Source organism: Antechinus flavipes, chromosome 3, assembly GCF_016432865.1.
Source record: "Antechinus flavipes isolate AdamAnt ecotype Samford, QLD, Australia chromosome 3, AdamAnt_v2, whole genome shotgun sequence".
NCBI lineage: Eukaryota > Metazoa > Chordata > Mammalia > Dasyuromorphia > Dasyuridae > Antechinus > Antechinus flavipes.
The window spans coordinates 481,151,286-481,157,935 of NC_067400.1; the positions used below are offsets into that span (position 1 = coordinate 481,151,286).

At 37.6% G+C, this 6,650-nt stretch overlaps 1 pseudogene; it reads left to right on the top strand.

The window, feature by feature from the left end:
* The first annotated feature begins 2,691 nt into the window (after window positions 1-2,691).
* LOC127557327 (60S ribosomal protein L7a-like) lies at window positions 2,692-3,264 on the top strand (annotated as a pseudogene).
* Window positions 3,265-6,650: the final 3,386 nt, after the last annotated feature.

Below are 6,650 nucleotides of genomic sequence, written 5' to 3' on the forward strand. Positions count from 1 at the left end.
TTAGCAATTATATAGAAGCTTGCAGATTCTTGATAGGATGTATCTGCACATTGGATTAGTTTGTTACCTCAAAGATACTATTTTAAAAACTCTCTTTCCAGAAATTAAAAAACAATCTGTTCACACAAGTTTCTGTGGTTTGCTAATATTCTTCAAGTATGTAACATGAATTGGTAGCACTTTCTCTTGAACACGTTCAACTGAAGTTCTAGATTGTTTTGATTTTTAAAAAAATAGACATATGCTGCAATTTTAGGCTAGTAGAATGTTTTATATAAACTCAAATATTCTTTCTTGATCAGAGTGTCCAAAATCATCATGTGGAAATTTTATGTCCACAAAGTAAAATTCTTTGGACAGAACAAACCACTTCATATTAGGAAACTGTGGGATTAATTACATTATAGTAAGTATAGCACTCCACTGCAATTTTTTTTTTTCATTCTCTCAATAGTACACTTATCCTTTGGGAAACAAAGTAGAATTTTCTGAAAATCACTCTCCAAATTCTTGGCTTATATCACATTTTTGTAACCCTTTGAACAGTTTCTCTCATTTCTAGTTATTCAAAAGTAACAAAGGCAAAGAAGATTGGTTTAGGGCATAGATAGTATACTCTCTAGTAGAAGTCCCAACTTTAATTGTACTTTCATATGATGATGATCCAGTACCCTTAGTGTCATATATTGCTTTTATCCTTCTATGGAAATCATCCTACCTTCTGACTCACATGACCTATGGAGCAGGGCATCTGTATGCACATTAATCTTTCCTGTCTTGAGATATATATTAAACTCATAGTTGATGAGCACCTCTACTTATCTCTGGCAAACATTGTTCAACTTAGTGCTGGTCAAATATATTAGTTGTTGAAATGGAGATCTATATCCAAAATATTGAAAGCTGACAACTCACTTGAAAGTTAAGAATTTCACTCAAAAATTTATCAAACTGTGCATACCCTTTGATCCAGCAGTATTACTACTGGGCTTCTATCCCAAGGAGATATTAAAGAAGGGAAAGGGACCTGTATGTGCCAAAATGTTTGTGGCAGTCCTTTTTGTAGTGGCTAGAAAATGGAAAATGAATGGATGCCCATCAATTGGAGAATGGTTGGGTAAATTGTGGTATGTGAATGTTACAGAATATCATTGTTCTGTAAGAAATGACCAGCAGGATGAATACAGAGAGGCTTGGAGAGACTTACATGACCTGGTGCTGAGTGAAATGAGCAAAACCAGGATCATTATACACGGCAACAACAATACTGTATGAGGATGTATTCTGATGGAAGTGGATATCTTCGATAAAGAAAAGATCCAATCAGTTCCAATTGATCAATGATGGACAGAATCAGCTACACCCAGAGAAGGAACACTGGGAAAATGAATGTGGACTAGATGCATTTTTGTTTTTCTTCCCATATTATTTTTACCTTCTGAATCCATTTTTTCTTGTGCAATAAGAGAACTGTTCAGTTCTGCATACATATATTGTATCTAAGATATACTTTAACATGTTTAACATGTATGAGACTGCCTGCCATCTAGGAGAGGGGGTGGAGGGAGGGAAGGGAAAAGTTGGGAGGGAAGGGAAAAGTTGGAACAGAAGTGAGCACAAAGAACAATGTTGTAAAAATTATCCATGCATATGTTCTGTCAATAAAAAGCTACAATAAAAAAGTTAAGAATTTCAATTTTCAGATTATATAATGAATCTCATGTATTAAGTATCCTACTGGCTTATTCCTGGTGACCATAATTTTTTCTTTTTCTTTTTCTTCTCTTTTTTTTCCTTTCTTCTTTTTCTTTTTCTTTTTCTTTTTCTTTTTCTTTTCTTTTTTCTTTTCTCTTCTCTCTTCTTCTTCTCTCTTCTTCTTCTTCTTCTTCTCTCTTCTTCTTCTTCTCTCTCTTCTTCTTCTTCTCTCTTCTTCTTCTCTCTTCTTCTTCTTCTTCTTCTCTCTTCTTCTTCTTCTCTCTTCTTCTTCTTCTCTCTTCTTCTTCTTCTTCTTTTTTGTATAAGGCTGTTCCCTACATTTCCAGATAAGTATCATTGTTCGGCAAAAGAGCTTTGCCTAGGTCTGCACAAGCTCACATTCATATGACATATTTGTCATGTGAGTGACAAATTGACAAAATTCTTGAAAATTAGTTTATATTTCTTGTTCCTAAAATCTCTAAATAGCGTCAAATTAATCTTGTTCAATAATCTAGTTCAAACCTTCAGCTTTTGGTTGTTTCCAGTCACATACCCATGAGTGAGACTGAGTGGGTTAGTGATCAGTGATAATATGATTCTTCACAAATTTCCAATGACAGTTATATCCCAGAAAAGATTTTAGTTCTTGAAAATTCTTTGAACAATGTCAGCTATAAGCATTCTTATCTGTGCTGGATCCATATTTGCTCCCTATTCAGATACTATGTGACTCACATTTGACACAAGCTCTAAAGAATTATTAACTGACAAATTCAGACCAGTATCTTCAGCTGATCTAACACTTTCATCAATCTCTTCATATGCTCTTTCAATCTTTCCAAAGATAATGAAATCATATGGAAATTTGTTTGCTTGACTAGTCCTATTTATTACAAGGAGTTCTTTTTTCTGTCTTTTTTTTTTTCAACAAATGGAAGAAAGGAGAGAAAATAGATTTTTATTTTTGAGTACTTTCTCACTCTGCTGGCTAAGATGCCTAAAGAGAAGGAGGTCAAGGAGAATAAGATGGCTCTGGCTCCTGTTGTTGTAAAGAAGCAGAAGGCTAAGAAAGTACTCAATCCTTTGTTTGAGAAGTAGCCCAAGAACTTTAGCATTGGTCAGGTCATCCAGCCCAAAAAAGTAGCTTATTTGGGTAAAATGTTTATCATCTGTAAGCTTTTGAAAGTGCCACTAGCAATTAACCAGTTCACCCAGGCTTTGGATCATCAAACAGTTATTCAACTGCTTATACTGAGTCACAGGTACAGACCTGAAACAAAGCAAAGGAAGAAGCAAAGGCTGCTGGCTTGGGATGAACAAAAAAACTTCAGGCAAAAGAGACGTCCCCACTAAGAGACCACCTGTCCTTAGAGCTAACATTGTTACTACCTTAGCAGAAAACAAGAAAGCAGTCGGTAGTAATTGTACATGACATGGATTCCATTGAGCTTATTCCATGATTGTCTTTCTATCTGCCTTGTGCTGAAAATGGGAATTCTTTACTATATTATCAAAGGTAAAGCTAGACTGAGTTTTTTAGTTCACAGAAAATATTTAAGAAAATGAGATTATTCAGGTCAACATATCCAAGTAGATTATATCTCACACAAAGAGGGGGTCCCTCTATCTATACATGAGATTCCATTCAGTTATGTTTCCTCTAGGAAAACGTCCCTTGTTAAGGACTATGTCGAAGTATGAAGGGGCAGATCAATTCTCTGAAAGCCCTCACAGCTGTGAATCATAACACCCCTGAAGGAGTTGCAAGCAGCCTTTACTGACACAGATGTTGCTTGTGGATTGGAAATGAAATAAATTGGAGGCAAGGGAGAAGAGGAGAGAGATTAGACAAGGGAACTGTCTCTTAGTCTCCTTGTATCATTATTATCCCCTCACATGAGGGAATTAGATCCTCAGCAGTTACTAGCAGGTGGCTCCCGTAACAAATGATGCCCGAACAGGGACACAAGAAACACAAGAAACAAAGAAGCAACAGTTCTCAAGAGCTGTTCTTAGGTAGGATCCTTCCAAGAGAGTTCTTTCAGTAACCCATGGGGAAGGAAAGGGAGAAGAGACCTGGTAAGACTTTTTCAGTCAGGGTAATAAATCGGCCACACATCAAAGGGCTGAGCTAGGAGACTGATGAGAGACTTTTATGAAAAAAGACTACAATTCTTTTCTCCTTTTGTCAGAAAATTTGCCTCCATGACATCTCACAAGATTCAACACCTGTTATAGTATCTCACCCCACAACCATCCAGAGGTGATAGTGCTGTTTGCATTCCTCAGCAGGCAGATCAGATAACAGCTGTTTCACAATATTGGACAACTTACTGACTCTGCTGTTGGGGGAAAATTAATCGTGTTCCCATAAAACAAAAAAAATGGGGAATTGTTAAGGACCATGCCTAAGTGTAAAGGGGCAGATCGGTTCTCCAAAAGCCCCCACAGCTGTGAATCATAACAATCCTGAAGGAATTGCAAATCAGTCTTTACTGACACAAATGTTGCTTGTGGATTGGGAATGAAGTAAATTGGAGGCAAGAGGGAAGAGGAGAGAGGTCAGAGAATGTAACTGCCTCTTAGTCTCCTTGTATCATTATCATCCTCTCACATGAAGGGCTCTATTCTGCCAGACAGAATTAGCTCCTCAGCAGCCACTAAAGATGACTCCCATAACAGTCCCTTCTGTTATCCTCATTCCCTCAGTTGTCTTCAATCTCTTCTTGTCAAATGACTGCTTTCCTACCACCTACAAACATGCCTCTATTTCCCCCCTTCAAAAGAAATTCTCATTTGATCCTTTCATCTCCTTTTTTATCCAATATTTCTTCTGCCTTTTTTGATTAGTCTCCTTTAGAAGGCCTACAATAAGTGCCTTCTTTTTCTCTCCTTTTACTCTCTTCTTAACTCTATAATTTGGCTCCTGACCTAATAATTTAAATGGAAATGCTCTTCCAAAGTTACCAATGATTTCTTAATCATAAAATCCAGTGGCCTTTTCTCAATTCTCATCCTTCTTTTCCTACATGTGTAGTGTGTTTTCTAGAGCCCTACGTTGCCAAGATGTACTGTCTGGACCAGTTTTCTGGAGGATCTCGGGACTAGCCTGAGTTTTTGGTCTTAGAGGAGGAGTGATGAGGCAGGGACCCTCATGGATGATCAGATATGGAGCCCATTTATTTTAAATTCTCTCAGCCTTAAATACCTTAGTACAGTTACATCACCACAGCACACTGAGCATGTGCTCACTAGAAGCATCCTGCTATTATTATGTAAATGCCTCTTTACTGCAAATATCTCTGCTTCAAGTAGAACACAGGCTGACATGATGGCCAAGATGCCCCCAAGGGGAGATGAGAGCCGAACCAGACATTGACAGAAGGTTTCCTTTATTTTGGGGGCTGAAGGATCTTATACCTCAGCCAGAGTTCCCCCACTATCTGTGGCCCTCTACATATATGCAGCAGCTTTTGATATTATTGCTCTCATCTTCTTGATAGTCTTTTCTCTCTAGATTTCCAGGACACAGCTCTTTCCTATCTACCTATTCTCTATCTACCTATCTACCTATTCTCTATCTACACTTTTCAGTTTGTTTTGCTGGATTTTCATCCAAATCATCCACTATTCAGAAGTAGCCCACAAGGTTTTGTTATAGGCCCCCTTCTCTTCTCTTTTTAATCTCTCTTTATTTGATGTTTTAAACAGCCCCTATGGAGCAAATTATCATCTCTATGATGGTAAAAATAAAATCTATCCAGCCCTAACCTCTGTGCTTACCTCTAGACTCAGATCTACAACTGCCTATCATCCATCTTGACCTGAATGTGTTGTAGACAGCTTAAAGTCAGCATTTCAAAACTGAATACATTGTCTTTATTCCACATCTTAACCCCTTCTAAATTTCTCTATTACCTTGGAGGGCACTATATTCTTTCAGTCCCCCAGTCTTGCAACCTAGACGTTAACCTCAATTTCTGGTTATTGCTCACCTCTCATATCCAATCTTTGCCAAAGTTTGATTTCACCTTTATAACATCCCTCAAACTACTTTCTTATCTTTTCTGACACTGCTACATTTTGTTGCAGATCCTCATCTCCTTACATCTGGACTACTGCAATGACCTGCTTATAGGTTTGCTGGTCACAACTAGAGTTAGTTTCCCCAATTCCAGTCTATACTCAATTAAGCTGCCAAAGTGATTTTTCTAAAACTCAGATTCAACCATGTAACCCACCTCCACTCAAATTCAAAAACAAGGCAGCTATATGGCAAGTGGATTGAGTTCTTGGGTCTGAAATCAGGAAGATCAAATCCCACCTCAGACGCTTATTACCTTTATGACTCCAACTAAATCGCTTAACCTCTGCCTGACTTGATTTTGTCAGTTGTAAATGGGGATAACAATAGCTCCTACCTTCCCCATGGTTGTGAGGACCAAATAAGATAATATTAGTAAAAAGTGCTTAGCACAATGACTAGTATATAGTAGGCACTTAATAAATACTGATATCCTATGCAATAAATTTTAGTGGTTCCTTATTACCTTCAGGATCAAATATAGAATTTGCTGTTTGGTGTTCATATCCTTTCACAACTTAGTCCTCCACTCATCTTTAAACCTGCCTGTAAATTTTGAGGTAGAAAGTACTTAGAAAAGATTGTTGATAGGGCCTAGCATAGGATTTTAGGGGTGTGGGCCAGTCTTTATTACATACTTCATCAACAATTCCTAATGTATCAGGAAATGCTACCTTCTGCAGAACTAACTATATTCTGGCCTCTCCAATGCATCCAGTATGGAGATATCTATCAACAATGGTAACATGAGACAGATCTGCTTTCCAGATGCATTCTGATGTTTTTAAATCAGACTGCCAGGATTTCTGGTCCAACTTTCTAGGAAGAGCAATTACATCCACTAACCCATTTCTCTGAGCCTTTTAGA